Genomic DNA, 18,426 nt, shown 5'->3' with positions numbered 1-18,426 from the left:
TCGCTCGATACCTTCTTGCCACTGCACAAGGACGGCGCCGAGGCCAATATTGCTTGCGTCTGTGTGCACTTCAGTGTCTGCATTTTCGTCAAAGTGCCCTAATACTGGTGGCGTCTGAAGGCGTCGCTGCAGCTCGCAAAAAGCGTGGCGTTGTTTTGTGTCCCAAACAAAAGCGACGTTGTCTCTTGTGAGGTGGTGCAAGGGTTCTGCTATCTTCGAAAAGTTCGGGACGAAGCGACGGTAGTACGCACAAAGTCCCAGAAAACGGCGAACGTCTTGTTTGTTCGCTGGGGTTGGGAAGGCAGCAACAGCTCGCGTTTTGTCGGGATCTGGGCGAATTCCGTCGCTGCTTACTACGTGGCCGAGACATTTGAGCTCCTCGTAGCCGAAGTGACATTTTTCGGGCTTGAGTGACAGGCCAGCTGTTCGGAGCGCATCAAGTACTGCCCGAAGACGCTGAAGGTGCTGCGCGAAAGTCTTTGAAAAAACGACGACGTCATCTAAATAAACAAGACACGATTGCCACTTCAGACCGGACAAAACTGTGTCCATCATTCGTTGAAAAGTCGCAGGAGCAGAACACAATCCAAAGGGAAGCACCTTAAATTCAAAGAGCCCGTCAGGAGTAATGAATGCGGTCTTTTCCCGGTCACGCTCATCGACCTCAATTTGCCAATAACCGCTGCGCAGATCCATGGATGAAAAGTATCTGGCGTGTCGAAGTCGGTCGAGCGAGTCGTCGATGCGGGGAAGCGGATAGACGTCTTTCTTTGTCACGTTGTTCAGCTTGCGATAATCAACACAGAAGCGCAATGTGCCATCTTTCTTTTTCACCAACACAACTGGTGATGCCCATGGGCTCGTAGATGGCTGAATGATGTCGTCAGCAAGCATTTGTTGAACTTGTTCGTGAATGGCGTCTTGTTCTCTTCGGGAAACACGATAAGCATGTTGTCGAATAGGTCTTTCGTTGGGCTCGGTTATGATTCTGTGCTTCACAACGAGTGTCTGCTTGATTTTTTGCGTCGTGGCAAAGCAGTCACTGAAGGAAAGCAGGAGGGAGCGAAGACTCTCCTGCTGTGAAGCCGATAGTTCGGAGTTCACGTCAATCTTAATCGTGGACTGCTTGTCGTCGTAAGGACCGGAAGAGAGTTCGGCGAGTGATAAGCTGGCTCTGGAGTCGCTGATTTCTTCGAAGTAAGCGACGACACACTGCCTCATGAAGTGCTGGTATTCATGACTGAAATTTGTCAGTAGAATTTTAGCAGGCTCTTGTGTCAGTTCCATGAGGCCGCGGGCGACGCATACTTGACGCGATAAGAGCACGGACACATTGCCTTCCACAACTCCGAAAGCGGTTCGGTTGATGTCGCTCACCACGTTAACTAGCACAGTCGAACGGGGTGGTATGGTCACTGAATCGTCGGATACACGCAACGCCATTATGTGCGATTCGCATTCGTGCGAGTTTGCGTTACGTGAAAACGTCACCAGCAGCTCTCGGAGATTTATAATGGCCCCATATTCTCGAAGAAAGTCTAATCCCAAGATAACCTGCCTGGAGCATTCCCGCAACACGACGAAAGTCCCGATGAAGGTCGAGGCACCAATATGCACTCGGGCAGTGCACCTGCCAACCGGCGTCAGTAGATGGCGGCCCGCCGTACGGAGCTGGGTACCACTCCATGGTGTCGTCACCTTTCGGAGAGCAGCCGCGAAGTCGCCACTCATAACGGAGTAATCGGCACCGGTATCCACGAGAGCGGTGGCCTGGTGATTGTCGACGGTTACAGAAATATTGGCGGAAAGTACGGCGTCGGTATCAGTGAATGGCGTGGTAGAGAAATCAGCGTCGTTAACGTGTCGTGACGGAGGATGTTTGTCAGAACGATGAACAGCGGCCCTACCCCCGGAGGTCGCTGTCCTCAGTTTTCCTGACGTGGGCGAGGGCTTGGGGACCTGTTTCGAAAACCAGAGAGCGTGGCATAACGATTAGGTGAGCTGAGGCGCCGAGGAGAAGGTGAGCGTGACTGGCGGCCTTGAGCAGGAGGAAATGGCTGCTGCCAGGTACTGCTCAATCTCGCGTGGGTGCTCCCCGTTGCTTGGTCGACGCGCGTTAGGGTGAAATCCCTGAAGGTACGATACGCACACTGGCGGTACAGGTGGCCCGCTTCGCCGCAGTGGTAACAAAGTGGCCTGTTGTCCGAGGTGCGCCATACGTTTGATTTCCGGGTGACTTCGCGCGGGACGTCGTACTGGAAGGTGTTCTCGTAGGCATTTGCAGGAACGAATGGACGTGGCGTTCCCGGAAAACTAGAGGTCGGGCGACGGGCTGCAGGAGGTTGGGGACTCCGTAATGCTTCGGCATAAGAGAGAACAGGAGCCTCCACGCGCGTGGGGAGCGATGGTTGAGTCACGTTCCTGATTTCATCTCGAATGATGTCACCCAGTACGGTCACCGTCGGCTGAGTAGGAGTAGGGCGAACCTTCTCGAGTTCCTCGCGGACAACGCTCCGCACAAGCTCTCTGAGTGCTGCCAAATCCTGTCCACAGGTGAAAGGTGACAAAGCGGCGACATTAGCTTGGCGGTCGTACTGCAGAGAGCGTTGCTGGAGTGCTCGCTCCATTGTCGTCGCTTCAGCGATGAACTCATCGACAGTAGTTGGGGGCTTGCGCATGAGTTCAGCAAAAAGTTGCTCCTTCACACCCCGCATTAGGAGTCGAACTTCTTTGTCTCATCCATTCCTGGGTCAGCGCGTCTGAATAAGCGCGACATGTCCTCGACAAACATAGCCACGCTTTCGTTTGGCTTCTGAATCCGGCTCTGCAGAGCGTGCTCGGCTTTCTCTTTTCTTTCTGGATTTCTGAATGTTTCGCGTAGTTGTCGCTGGAATTCTTGCCAGTTGGTGATAAACGGCTCATGGTTCTCATACCACGTGCGAGCGTAGTCTTCAAGTGCAAAGTAGACGTAGCGCAGTTTCTTGGTCTCGTTCCACTCGTTGGCTGCTGCGACCCGGTCGAAGTGGTCGAGCCAGTCATCCACGTCCTCGAACACATCACCATGAAAGGACTTCGGGATGCGAGCTGCGTAGACGACGTTTGGGGTGGATGCGGGTCGGTCTATATCGCTCTCTTGCGTCTGGCTTGCCGTTGTGGTGGACATTCTTGCCGGGCTCAAGGGACCAAATTCGGGCGGTAGTCCTAACAAGCGGCGGCTATGGCGAAGTGCCCGGCTTTCCTCCGGAATTGTAGAAATGGTGGCAGGAACTTGAAGTGTCTTGAATTACAACTAGCGCATTAGGATTGTACCCAGCACCTCCACCAGTTTGTCACGGTAAATAAAGGAAAACAAGTAGAAACACGGCGAACAGCGGAACAGCTCCGATCGAGCAGCACGTCTTCGTCTTTTTCTACCACCAGCGATCTCTTCGCCACGCACAAATAATGGCGAAACTAGCCGCGCAACAGCCAGATACCCACTACATGTCCGTGTCAGTATGCAACAGGAATTAAGGTGTCAAGGTTAAAGCAACGCTAAAGAAAAAAAAAAGCTTATGATGAATTACCCTTAGACATATCAAAAGACGCGCTCTTGCCACAAGAAGGCGCTTGCAGAGCCGGAAAACGCACTAAATTAAAATACAAGTGGTGACACTATATTGAAGTTTTCGCACCAACTCACTGTGACGTCATCGATTTTAATGATGTCTGCAAGGGCCTGCATAATTTTTATCATTGAGAAAAAAAAAACAGGTTAGAATTGCGGCCCACGTGCCACATAAACGCAACTTTCAGTATAACGTTAAATATGATGGAGATTAATAAAGCAGTCGCTGTTTTTTTCCTTCTTTAAATGATGAATAGGGGCGATTGCCGCCTTTAGGAAGGCGCTGGCTACTCCTTGCCACTTATCAAACAAAACAAAAAATATGAAAAAAGCGACAGAAGTGTCACGAAATATGTCACACTCTAACACACCACATCACTAAACACAATACACTCCAACAGTACATGAACCACGAAGTTCCGTGGATGAGTTCCCGTAAGCAAAGCAAGCATCCACGTAAAGTCAAAAATTTTAGTTGGCCTTTCATTGGTGCACTGACCGATGTAGTCGACAAACTTTCCCCACAGGTCCGTGGAACCATACGCGTGCGCACGCGGGGAGGAGGGGCAGGGCCCCCCCCCCCCCCTATTCACCTAAGAGGGGGGGGGGAGTCAGCCCAACTCACTGACATAATAGGGAGGGGGTGGTGCGAGGTGCGACTCGGGGGGGGGGGGGGGGGGGAATGTCAGCGCCATACAATGACATAATTGGGAGGTGGGCGCTGCGACGAACCTCCGCCCCCCGCCCCCCCCCCCTTCCTGACGGGTACCCTGAGCACGCCTATGCATGGAACTGTTTGTAACTGCTGCTTCAAGGTGCCCGTGGGGTGCGTAATCCCATATTATTTCTGCTGATATTTTCGAATGCACTGAGAAACAGTGTTGACGTATCTGTCTCAAGTGTAATACTTAGAAATGTGTTCGTTCAATACAAACATTTCAAGTCAACTACAACAAAAATATTATACACGCTTCTCGAAAGACTGCTCACGATAACACACGGCGAGTTTCAACCACATGGAAGGCGTTTCATTTCTTTCCTTTAGTTTGGGCTATTTGATTTCTTAACAAAAATATGTTACCGCAGAAGGGGCAACCGCATACAGTGCCACAGCAACGGTGAAAGTGTTCAGCCTAAAATATGTTTGAGCAAATATACGGCACCGATATGTGTATTGCCAGAGTGCATTGAGGCGCGTGTCAGACAACGAACCCGGACGGCGGATGAAATACCACACGCAATAAAAATGTGCTCACGACACATTCCCACAAAGAGCTCCGGCGCTCGGCAACGACAAATGCGACTCGCTTGCGCCCCAGCAAGTGTGTCCGTCGTCCTAAGATTCAAAGACCGGTCTCTTTATTTGTTTTATAGAAATATGACGATAGAGACTGGCAAGCAGATGAGATTCTGAAAAATAAAACTTATGCAGTCGAATACCTGCTATAAATTAATACTGAATATTTCTATCAAGATTTCCGCTGATACGTTCTTATGTAACAAGACGGGGTTATTAGGTCTATTTTTCTGAAAGCCATTCCCGGCTTCATTAATGAAGTTAGGAAATATAATCCTAGTGTCTTTTTTGTGCAGAGGGAATGTACGTACGGGCATGGCCTCCGAGATAACGGGCGCGCGGCGGGTTTCTCTCCGGCCGTCCCAATCGCCGCGCTCCCCAGCAAATAAAACGAACGTCGCGTCGCGCGCCCGGCTACCGCGGGATGGCGCACTCACTTGGGATTCCTGCGGCAGCGGAGACCGCGGCAGAAAGCAGAGCGCGCGGGATTGCAGCGTGCGTATGTTTTTTTTTTCTGCGTACGAGCAAGCATTGCCGCCAGGATCTTCTGGATGCACTGAAGGCAAGTATTTTTTTCTGTTACTGCATTTATTTTGGTCCAATTTACGGAGAAAACCACGGCAACTGCTGAATTTTCCTGATATAAATTATTGTAAGGAGGTATCAATTCGTCTGTGGTAGTGTTACCTTTTTTTTTTTTTTTTCATTACGGTCCGTTTTGTCTCGGCGCGAAATACCTTGATTTGAGAAATATACAGGGGCGTTCTAGCATTCTTCCTTTCTGGAGACTTGTATGGGTGAAAACTGGGCTAATTTTCGTCGTTGAATCATATTGTCCTCCTATCGTGACACATCGTTTTACTATTTGATCGCGTACGGATATTTATGAGTTGGTCAACCGAAGCACGGTTACGCTCTAGATAACTGAGTGCCCTGTGGATGACACTGAAGTAAGATGATAAGTAATTTTGCCGGAATATTGTTGAAGTCTTCGATTAGCCGACCTACATTTACTCCACACGTCGTTCACAGTGAAAGTGCCCGAGTTGTTATCGCCTCCTTTTTCGTCATCCGGATTTTACTTAATTTTGTTAGCACAATGGCAATATCAGCATCGTGTTCATTTACTGTGCTCTCGACTGCATCCAAATCGATCAATCGATCATAAATGAACAAAACGCGCCTGTAACCAGTCCGTGGTCGTCGCAGAACCGGCGACTTTCAGTCTAGACCACGGTCTAGACGTATGGCGACCGCTGCAACCTCCTCCCTGTCTCCTGCGGCGCGACGGGAGGTACATAGTTGGAAAGGGAAACTGGGGAAGCCTCGTGGGCGAGTGCGAGGCATTGTGCGCTATGCGAGCGCGGCTGTCGCGCCAGACTTGATGGCGCCGGCGACATCGCGAGGAGAGAGCATGACGACTGCTGATGCCGAGTTTGGTCGGCTCAGTTAGCGTTCCGCTCCATCGTGCGCTCGACCTTATTTCTTTGTAACGCGCTCATGCTGCGGCGTTAGCGCGGTTTTTTATCTTGCGTGCTTGTGTCGCTGGCGTTCTGCGTAAAGAAGACAAAATTTTGGCGTGGAAGTGGAAATTAATGTTCGATTCAATAGCAGTGATTTATTAATTGAAGTTGCAGACTACTTACGGCTATATAACTGACACTCTGCCAGTGCTGTCTTTTTTTTTTGTTGTTGTTGTTGCAGTTGCTAGAGAAAATGCTGTGAGGTCCTGTGTCTTCTCTTTAATTTCAGGAATATGGCATACTGCTGCGTACCCTTCTGCAAGTCGAATAGCAAAAAGAAGCTTGGGATGCCTGTAAAGCATTCCGTATAGAAGGAAGTGCCTGCAAGTTGTTAATAAAGGAAATATAAACAAAGTGTCTCTAATGGAAAATTTGAGTGCTGCTGTACGTGTGTTTTCATTTCGCTGTATGTTGTTACACCGAAGGAAAAAGTGCACAAAGGAAGCAAGCACCGATACCTGCTTTTTGCGATACTGCTTCCAAACGGACTGCTTCCGTCGCAGGCCTTAATCTAGCTTACAACATTATCAAAATATCTACTGTGGGCTCGGGGCCAGTGGTCGGCCAAAGCCCTCAGAGAACACATAGGCGACAAGAAAAACGCGTTTAATTTACGGAGGCCCGGCAACGACTGATCGGTCTTTAGCGGCAGGGCGAGCGCGAGCCCCGGGCGTAATCACGCCCAGCCTCATCATGGTTCTTTTTTTTTTTCTTCTCCTTCACTAGCGTAAATTTCGAAGTATAGTAGGTTTCTAGCACATGCGGATCTCTTGCACAGGCATCGTTTTTCTAAGTGCTCTAATAAAGGCGGCGCAAATCTACAGCAAAAAAAAAAAGCCCATTTGAGAATCGATAGGCCCCGGCATTTACTTGGCCTCTCGTACACCTTGACCAGACATTTCCAAATCAGCGCGAGGTTAATAAAAGCGCAAAACCATTTTTTCCTCGCCACATGCAAGCTGCGCCAACAGCGCGGCAGCGTTTCCGATCCCAAGAAAGAGCGCCGCGGTGCGGAGAAAAGAGCGCGCCACGCCCACCTCGGGAAATACGCTCTCTCCGTGCGATTGGGACGGCCGGAGAAAAACCCGCCGCGCGTCCGCCATCTCGGAGGCCATGGTACGGGCAACGAACATATCAGACAGAACACACAGTTAATAAAATTTAAAAAGGAAATAAAGTGTTTTACGTTCGTAGGAGGGGCTGCACAATTACTTATTCTGCCAGCGTAATAAAACTATCCCGTCGGCATCCTACCCGTGTGAATTATTAAGATTCGCAAATGTGGAAATATCTCATTTGCACTCCAAAGTTAGTCCTAGTGATTCCCGCAGCATTAAAGCCTGCATTCGTTTTTTAAACGATTTATTGTGCTAAAAAATGTATGCACACTAAAAGCATTTCCGATGAGCAACTGCGCTAAGCACACCTCCTTATTTTAACTGAATACCTCTATGTTAGCTGAAGCTTATAGCCTTTCATACAGCATTTGTAAAATAAATTAAATCCCCCCATGAATGAGCTTGCCGAGTTACTGAAAATAAAAGAAAACAGATCTCTTGCGATTTAAAACCGATAGCGTTTCTAAATCACTTAAATGCTGCAAGATCGGCCCCCTCACATTCGTTCATGTGCTGCGTTAAAGCGTAGCTTTTTTGTTTTAACATTTACAGCAGAATGAGCTTCTAACAGATTTCAAGAAATCCTGCACGATGGTACCCTTAGTGCTTATGTAAGCTGAGCGCCCGCCGCCCGGCTGTGAAGAGTGTTTTTTTTAAAGACGATAGTCTTTTTTGGGATAGTTGAACGCATAAATTTTGCTCTCTGTCTTTCTGTCTGTCTGTCACACGATTCAGCCACCCAGCCAAAGTTTAAGCACTTGCTGAACGCCCAGCCATCTTGAACTGGTAGCTGCGTTCATACTTGTGAACATTGTCGATCAAAAAGAAAATATTACGCACATCTGAGGCGCAACATCAATACGTAAGTATTAGGTCGTGTGTTCGTTTACTAGAAAATACATAGGTACGTAATTCTAAAGACCGTAGTGTTTCTTAGACTGCGCTGAAAATGCGGCGCTAACCCCTCTGCCGACGATATGATGCTGCCACCTGGCCGTGGCCCTGGGTTCTGCACAAGCTCATGTTTCCAGATGGAGTCCATATCTCACGCAGCGCCTCCTCTATTTTATCAATGCCGGCCAGATACTGCCGATTCAACATATAGAGGAGGCGCTGTCTGAGGCAGGGCAAAACATAAATGGCAAAGGACTATCGTCTTTCGACGACATTTGCAGCGAAGCACGCAGATACGCGGCCAATTTTTTCAAGCAATTCAGAATTCTTAAAAATTGCCTGTCACAAATACCGTAATTGTAATCCTTAAGCCCGATTACTCTAAGCAGCGCACATTGCGCATGGAATCCCAGCACGTATTTCGCTAATTGACCAAAATTAATTCAATTTCTAATTACTTTAGGGCTCACAATGCAACTCATCCATTTGTAGCCTGTGAAATTGCGAGGCATATGCACTCAATTAGCACGAATTTCCACGGTGACACCAGTTTTGAGGTGATTCCCTAAGTGTGAAATGAACTTATATGGGCGTTGTAGTTACTTTTATTCTTTAGTGCCCAAAACGACGTTTAGTTGAAACTGCTACATTCATTTCATTCCGATTTCACTCCAAAGAAGTACATCTTGCAAACTCACCAGCTACAATTTGTCAATTGTAATTTGCAATTTTCGTTCATTAGACAATTACATGCTTGGATTTCCCGTTTAATGTACGCCACTTCGAGTAGTCGAGTTCAAGGACCACCTGTCACAGGCTCACAGCACAATTTCTAAAAATTCCATATTGCTAAAAAAATTTACATGTGGTTCACAGCCCAGAACCTTGCAGAACTGCACCAAATATAACTATGCACAGTGCCCTTTACAAGACAAGCGATAAAAAAAACGCTACTAATGCGTTTACAACATCTGATTCAGTCACTACGGCCTATACAAAATTATTTTCAGCATATTTTACGTGCAGCGCGTGTTGTGCAGAAATCGCTATGTGCCTGCGTGCCACAAGAAGGCGCTTGCTGAGCCGGAAAACGCACTAAATTAAAATACAAGTGGTGACACTATATTGCAGTTTTCGCACCGACTCACTGTGACGTCATCGATATTAGTAATGTCTGCAAGGGCCTGCATAATTTTTATCATTGAGAAAAAAAAAAACAGGTTCTGCGTTCCAATCCTGCGTGCCAATCAGGACATCAGCAACACTAAAAACTATTTGAAAGTACTCTGCTCAATACATCACTTAGCAACTGTTTGGTCAATGCAGGCTGACCATAACGCAAAACACACAGCTCACGATCAACGCCAGCCAGCACAAACACTGACATCGTGCCCGTACAGCCGCTAAGCCCAGGAATATAAATCCTGCTTACCATCAAGGCATGGAAAGCCGCTATATTGCTTTTTTTTTTCATGTGCCTCCTCTGCGTTTCCTCTTGTTTGTTTGTTTTTTCCTTTCAGTACATAAGAAGGCAATGTTTCCTTTCTGATAACACACATAATGTCGATTCATTTCCAAAGCACAACGATCACTCCATGGTAGTGAGCGTTATACTAAATGATTTATTTTTTCCTTACAGATGTTTCTTTATTTAGACGTTCGGCACGCGCCACCGGCTGTGCGTCCGTTATTAGCCAATCTTCCAGAAGTGCCGATGTAATACAAGAGGCGCCAGCACAGTTTTTCCTTCGACAAGCATGTCATACATTGCATTTCTCCACATGACATCAATGCATAGAAGATCTAAGAGGTGCGGTGCACAAAGATTGTATAAAATAAAATGTGACCATTCTGACGAATGGCTGTGTGCCAATTCTTATTTTTTTAGAAGTATCGCTCAGTGGAATGGACTGTCATTCGAGCAGGTGTGCAGCGTTGATGAAGATGTATTTTTGGAAATGTCTGAATAAAGAATAAGCAGAAACATTGAATTAAGTATCACCCTGCATGCACAAGGATGAAAGTTCAACACAATTGCATACATATCCACACAGCATTTGACTATAAAGCTTCACTTCACGTAGATTCCAACATGTGCAATGTATCTGTATGTGTATATTCCACAGCGAAGCTGTTTATGACTCAGATATGGGGGAAAAGCCGTGTCCGTGCAAGCGGCGTAGCCATGGGGTGGCACACCAGGCCCATGCCACTCCCGAAATTTCTTTCTGCCCTGCCGAGTTTCACAGGCGGCCGCTCAAAAAAGCTGCGCTCAAGATCATTGAACTTTGTCTATCCTTCTCTCTCTCTCTTTTTTTACTCCCTTATTTCCCCTCCCCATGTGTAGGGTAGCAAACTGGACGCATAGTCTGGTTAACCTTCCTGCCTTTCCTACATTCCTTCTCTCTCTCTCTCTCTTTCTGCCGTGGGACATAGCGTAAGAAACGACCCTTGACTACGCTTGCCTGCGCGGTCCCCACTTCGGGTTAAGGACGTGCCCCCACCGAAATTAATTTCTGCCTACGCCACTGGTCCGTGCAGCCCCGTCAGAGAGGTGCGTTCGAAGAGAGAGAAAGCGCCCAGACGCACAACGAAGCGGCGTGTATGCATGAATGTATGCTCCTATTGGCGCGGAATGACGTCAATGTTATCCATTTAAGACGTCAGTTGCCCATTGGTGTACTGTAGTCTTGGTCTGCGCACGCTATGGAGTGGCCACGTATGAGTGGGGCATCTGAAGAGTAGCGTGTCGATGAAGGCAACAAAACGTCAGACCCATGCGACAAGCCAGACTTAACGGTGAAAACGCGGAGGCGAAACACGCTCGAGACGTAGAGCGCGAATGGGAAGCCAGTCGACGTCCGGCAAACACTAATCCTGTGTGGTGTGGCGCGTTCTGCATGACCGTCTGTGATCAACTACAGCCATAGGCGTGCGCAGGGTTGCCCATAAGGGGGGGGGGGGCAAAGGTTCATCGCAGCGCCCCCCCTACTAAGTCAATGTATGGTGCAGATTGTGCGCCCCCCCCCCCCTCTTAGGTGACTAGAAGGGTCAATGTACGGGGCAGATTTTGCGCCCCCCCTCTTAGGTGATTAGGGAGGGTGGCCTCCCCCCCCCCCTGTGCGCACGCCTATGACTACAGCTTCGCTGGTCATCTGTCATCACAAAGTGGAATGGTGCTGTAATACTTCCAGAGCGAAAGCTCTACTACGCCATGTCTCCCCAGTCATTCATCGCGTCGCAATGGCCTTGAACAACCGAAGCGCAAGTGTGGCAGGTGTGACGTCACGCCACGTGATCCGCAGCGGAGAGGCTTTGCAGCTGCGCTCGCTCTGAACCTCGTCGCTGCGGTACCAGGTGACCAGGCGAAGGTTTAATGAAACACTGTGTGCATAGCTTTTGCAAAACAAAGACAAACGTACCTTTCGCTCGTGAAAGCTAGGTTTACAAGAGTTAAACCTCAGCCATTTTTTTAATTAGCGCGTTCCATCCCCCACCTTATGTTTTCAATGTCCTTCACCGTATTAAGACTCAACCAGGGCTGGGCAAAGACACTTTGAAATTGTATCGCGATACGATACAGGATACACAGGCAAGAAGTATTTGAGATACAGATACAAGATACTACAACACTGATTGTATCCGATACGATACATTCCAATTGTATCTTAAGATACTTCAGCAAAGCTTCAATTTGGGCTAGTTGGTATGGCATAGCTATGTAAATGCGCTGAATGAAGCACAGACGAGAAACGTAACAGGGGACAGGACAAGTGGTGCGCAAACTTTCAACTGTTTATTTTCGCAAAAGCACGTCAAAGATATACACAAAAAAAACACTGAAGATAACAAGGACTATATTGCAACGTGTTGTTCATCGAATGAGGTCATTTTGGTGCTATCATGCTCCGCATGTGTATTCCTAACTAATCTGGCGGTTGTCAATAAAGTTAAATGCTGCCTCACTGAGGGCAATAGATGCAGAGCTCACGTGATTGTGTGATTTAAACATGAAAAATGCCTCCATGATTTCGCGTGTTCTTTTAGACCTGCAATGTGCCAACGTCTGCGTTTGGTTAAAAATGGGATCACATCCGCATCTTGCGCAATGAGTAGCTAAGTGCCCTGGTGACTGCAGCATTTCTGTGGCGTACCTATGTTCTCTTAATCTTGTGTTTATGCAACGCCCAGTCTGCCCAATATAGCATTTTCCGCACGTGAACGGAATTTTGTAGACTACGCCCTCGTCACATTCTAAATATTTGTTAACATGTTTGATGGTGCATTTTTTCACGAGCGTAGTATCGGGGGAATCATTAACTTGTTTGCAAAGGCCTTTAAGCTTCAAAGGGGCAGAGAAAACAACTCTAGCGCCATGCTTTTCCCCAATCTTTTTGAGAGCATGGGAAGTCTTGTGCATATATGGAACGACACATATGTTCCTAGTTTGCTCGTTTTCTTTTGGTGCCTTCTTACTGCCAAGCAATGTTTTTAGGGTCTTTTCAGCGACAGAAGCTATTAAAGATGCCGGGTATCCGCTGTTCTTAAGCTTCTTTGCTTGTTGCACGATACTATCATTGACCTTGTGGTCACATGATCTTCTGACTGCCAATGTGAAGCATGAGGAAGCTATGGCCCTCTTGACGAGCTTGTTGGGCGAGTTGGTTTCTAGCTTCCATATTTCACAGCGCAAGACGACAACACAGTAAGGAACACAAGACACACGGAGCGCTGACTGACAACTGATATTTTATTGAAAACAGCCAGTCTTTTATACCACTGGTGGCGAGGAGAAACGGGCAAGAAACATGCGCGGAAGGGACTGTAGTGCCGGGAGAAAACAGACATGCGTCAAACTTCACAGTCAAGATATTTGATTTCTTTTTGGGACAATGCTACTGAGGGTGCGCTTATACACTTATCTTGCAACTCCGCTATCACATGTGCCTCCTGTATTTCTCTTGTTAGAGCATCACGATGCTTGCCTATTACTTTGCTGTCCCTGTACATCGGTTCACATGGTTCGCTGTCACTTTCGTCAGATCGACAATCTCTGCAGTGTTTGGCAACGTGACCACAAGTGGCTACGCGTGCGACATTGTCATGTTGCTCTCTTAGTCTATGGTTTATGCATCGTCCGGTTTGTCCCACGTACTCTTTCCCACACGATAACGGCAGGGAATAAATTACACCTTTCTTGCACTCGACAAACTGCTTGACATGCCTGACTGTCGAGTGCAAGAAAGGTGTAATACGATGGTAGCGCCAGAAAACACAGCCTAGCGAGTAGACGCAGCAAAATCGAGTGTCTATCCTCCGCATCCTCCATGTTCAGAAACGCTCCTTGACTTGAACGTGACTTGCCACCGCCTCAATGCAGTGCGTTTGAAACGCGTTTGTAGCGTTTGTGCTGCCTTGGCACAGCCTGAAAAGAGCGCGTTCTAAACGCGTTTGTGCTGCATTGAAGGCGGTGGCAACATCCCTGAGGTTATTACGAACGCACGTAGGAAGCGTTGGTTGAAAGAGGCGCCCAAAAGGGAGACACTTGAGCGCGTCGATGTGTCCAGCGAGCGTTTCATTTTCTTGGTATCCCTGGCGGCTGGTGCCCTCAACACTTAGGCGTTCGATAAGAGCTCCATCGCGCCCTCTGGTCAGTGCCGGGTGCCTATGGTTATCTTTGCGTGCTTTCTGCCATATTAATCGCGGAGAAAATGTGCGCTAGCTGGATGCAGCTTTCATTATGACACGCCAAATAACACTTTTAAGGTTGCACGATGATTGGCAGACGCATAGTCCAGGGATGCAACAGCCAGTATAGGCTTTGGAGCAATTTTCGGAGCAGCGAAATGGTGCTTTTGGAGCACAAAAACCTAAATTTGGAGCAGGTTGCGGGAAAAAAATACCTCATTTCTTAGCACGAAATCCCAAATTTGGAGCAGTTTATCTAAGAAAGAAGGCTTACTTTTAATAAACAAAAATACGTTCAAACAATTCCTCGGCCGACCTTTGCACAGTGCACATGAGCACGGCTATTTCATTAAAAGCAGTGTGTTTAACCAACCCACTGTGCAAGCAATGACGAAGTCCATATTACCATTGGCAGCGCCTGTCAAATCATTTGACAGGTGCTGCAAAGAAAAAAGAAAAATGGCATATTACGTTGATTTTACTCCGGTTTACGAAGCTGAGCTCATGGCCGTCATCACGGCACTGCGAAAACTCCCGACAGACGAGATCAGGGCGGTCATAATGACTGATTCGCTCTCCGTATGCACAGCTCTTACAGCTTCACATAACTCTCGCGCCCTCAAGACGTTTCGATCTTTAGTTCCGTCTCAGCTGAAGCACCTAAAATTAGTGTGGGTCCTAGGTCACCGTGGCTTAAAATTAAATGAAATGACCGACGCTTTAGCGCGCGCATCGCTAGATCTCCCAATAATCCAGGTTCTTCCAGAGGTAGAATATTTCCTCGCAATCAGATACAGAAAATTGGCAATTCACAATGATAGGATGGAATCAATAACAACGTGGACGGAATACAAACATCTAAACTTCCTATGGAAGTCTCATTGGAGCCAATTTAGACAATCTGAAGTTGCGATCACCAGATTTTGATGCCGTGTACCACCCATTAAACTTATACTTACACAGAGCTGGTTTGACCATATCGCCCCTATGTCAATTCTGCGGAGAATTAGAAAATATTGCAGATTACTTTTTGTCATGTCGCAGATATTCACATATTAGCTAGATCACGACTGCTCATTACTCCGCTTTCAAAAATAGGCTTAAACTTAACTGAAGAAATCGTACTAAGCTTCGGAGCCTCAGGGTTGGGATACTGCCATAGGGATGCCTTCGATGCCGCGTGTAATTTCATGCAAACCACCAAACGTGTACCATTGTAAACTTGCCTTCAAAGATACTCGTCATTAAAATACGGTTAAATCTATCTAATCTCATCAAAATTGTTCTGATCAGGTTAATACAGCTGTCTGGAATACGAGCTCAATAGCATAATTGTTGAAGTCTGAATTTGGTGTAGTACTTATTATTGCCATTTCTTCTCTTCCTTTTTTTTTAACCATTTAACATTCTTCGAATAAGATTTTAAGTTTCAACTACGCATTCTTGGCCCATCCCCCCGAGTGGGGCGCGTGCCATAGAACAGAAGGAAAAACAAACAAACAAACGTTGTTTATTGCTTCTCAGGGCCGCAGAAACGTCATACACCTAGCTCAGAATGACTACTAGTTACTTTTTTAGACGTCATCGATCATACTTGTAGTCGTAATCACACGACACGTACACGCACGAGTAATGAAAGAACAAAATGTGCTGTGTCCCGTGCACGTTGTAAGATATATATCTTACACCGTGGTCCCGTGCCAGCTTGTACCAATAGACCCTTCTAAATCTTAGTACGCTTTTCCGCAAGGTACAAGTGTACTGCGGCGAAAGTGGCTTAAAAAGCGTTCTGCGCGCGATAGAACAAGACCAGGACATGTTAAAACCGCTGTCCTTTCTTTTATTTTTTTCCGCGGTGGGGTTAGGGCTAGGGTTTGCGCTTCTGGATTGGATTGGATGACGACGCCCAAACTGCAGGTGGTCACGGCGGCCTGCATTTCTTGCTATAACTAGCGCAACTTTTAGAATTCTATTTTGAGGCTGGTCGGGCACATTGGCGCAGCGTGGTGCAATTTCAACAAATCTCACGGCTTTGGCTAAGCTTGGCGCAAAAATAAGGAATTGTGTCAAATTGGTGCAGCTTTTTTTTTTTGTTGCACCCCTTATTAGTTTCATTACTACATATCCTGTCGTAACAAATGGGTTAAAAAAAAAAACGCCAGGCCTGCGCGTAACTTGCAGCAGTCACAGCGAAAGCTGGAAGAGCGGCCTTTTTAGAGCCCGTTCTAAACCCTCTTGGGGCAGCTAATACAAGTACACATGCAAGGTATCCACTACACCATAAATCATAATTTCTGTGAAGTAGGGAAGCACCCACTATGCAATTCTTCGTCTTTCTGCCGATAAGCGAGGTACCCGCTACATATCTGTAAGGCATTATATGTGCGCTTTGTTGATGCTGCATGTGGCTGATGACGATGAAGAATTATGGCTGAGCACTTTGTAGTGGGTGGGAAGCTTTAAACCACACACTCGTTCCGCAGTTAGCATTGTGTGATGCCTGGTTGTTGTTTTACTCTTCTGCCCACAGGCGTGCGCACAGGGGGGGCGGCCGCCCCCCCCCCTAGTCACCTGAGAGGGGGGGCGCAAAATCTGCCCCGTACATTGACCCTTCTAGTCACCTACGAGGGGGGGGGGGGCGCAAAATCTGCCCCATACATTGACTTAGTAGGAAGGGGGGGGCGCTGAGATGAACTTTTGCCCCCCCCCCCCCCTTATGGGGAACCCTAACGCGATTCCTTGCCTGACATGACGCCTCTATAGCGTCTTTTTGCAAAGGAGTTTTTAAGCACAAGCGTGGCTCTGTGGTAGAATACAGGACTGGCACACAGAGGACCCAGGGTTCAAATCCCATCCGATCGCGGATAGTTTTTCTAATTTCATTTGCGCGATAGAGGTTACGGAAATCGGCGGCGCCGGACAACTACGGCACTGTTATGATCCCATAACAGCTTTGGCTGTAAAAGAAGTCTGCATTCAACCGATTGCCTATTTGTGTTGTGCACGAATGAACGGAGGAAACTGAAAAAGTTTACTTCCTTCGTCAATTATTAAGAGGAAGCTTTATATCGGAAACGTATTTGTTCACGAAACTTGAGGGTTCGTTACCTATTAAAAAAAGTTCACAAGTACAGCCACATTATGAAGTTTCAGGCCGTCAGTTTTTTTTAACAGAGATAGTCGAGAATTGTAAGACTTAAAAAAAAAAAAGAACTAAGGCTAACAATTTACTTTTGCTCAGCAATAAAGAAATTACATCACAGTTCTGTAAATTACAGCTAATAATACATTTAAACCCGACAAAATTGATACATTCCTTTTTAAAACAATAAATTAATCGAAGAATAAAGGTAATTTTGAAAGCAGGAATAATTAAAAATCTAGATACACATTGTACTAATTTCATGAAAGCTCTAAATTTATATATCACACTTGTCTGCTTCATAAGATCTAATGAATGAAGTTAGCAAAAAAGTGGCATCTACTTTTGGTGAAGGCATGAATTTGTAAACTTCACGTTTGATTTTTTTTTTTTACATTTAACAGTTTCCATGAACTTCTGCAAAATAAATTCCAGGTCCTAAAGTCGATATTCTGCTGGCTAAACTCCCTAAAATTTACTGTTTGCTTTCAGATGCAACAAACTTAACTTACATCTATTGGGAGATTGCCGAAAAGAAATTCTGCATTTTACATGTACACATTTGCATACTGAAATCAGAGTTGGGCCTGAACTGAACCTTTCTTTCAGGATGTCCCAAAAGAGTACAGTTTACCAGGGGCGTAGTCAAGGGGGGGGTTGGGGGGGTTCAACCCCCCCCCCCCCCGAAATTCTTCAGTTTTGCTTGCGTATATAGGCAGGCACACATACAAACGCACGCACGAACATACATAAAGTATGGCTGAACCCCCCCCCCCCCCCGAAAAAAATTTCTGGCTACGCCCCTGCAGTTTACGTTAGCTTTACGGATCCTATCCAGGATGTGTGCACATCTTACAGCATAAAGCATTTACAGTGCTCCAAGGCACTAGGGTTTGCCAGAAAAACGACAGATATGTTGTTAAAGTGCTGCTCCAAATACCACAGAATTGACACCCATGAAAATCAACGGTAGAAAAACTGCGGTCCACTCATAGGCGTGCGCAGGGCTCCCCTTCGGCGGGGGGGGGGGGGGGGGCGAAGGTTGATCCCGGCGCCCTCTTCTTAGGTGACAAGGGGGGGGGGGGGGCTGCCCCTCTGCCCCCCCTCTGCGCACGCCTATGAGTCCACTCCACGATTTTTTTTTTTCACATTATAAG

General features: G+C 47.1%; 1 protein-coding gene across 2 annotated transcripts in view; it reads left to right on the top strand.

The window, feature by feature from the left end:
- Positions 1 to 18,426, top strand: part of LOC119394219 (uncharacterized) — a 273,711-nt gene that overhangs the window by 186,200 nt on the left and 69,085 nt on the right. The gene's annotated exons all lie outside the window — the stretch shown is intronic.

Source organism: Rhipicephalus sanguineus, chromosome 5, assembly GCF_013339695.2.
Source record: "Rhipicephalus sanguineus isolate Rsan-2018 chromosome 5, BIME_Rsan_1.4, whole genome shotgun sequence".
Lineage (NCBI taxonomy): Eukaryota > Metazoa > Arthropoda > Arachnida > Ixodida > Ixodidae > Rhipicephalus > Rhipicephalus sanguineus.
Note: the sequence above shows the minus strand (reverse complement) of the source record. Positions and strands in the feature narration are given on the sequence as shown.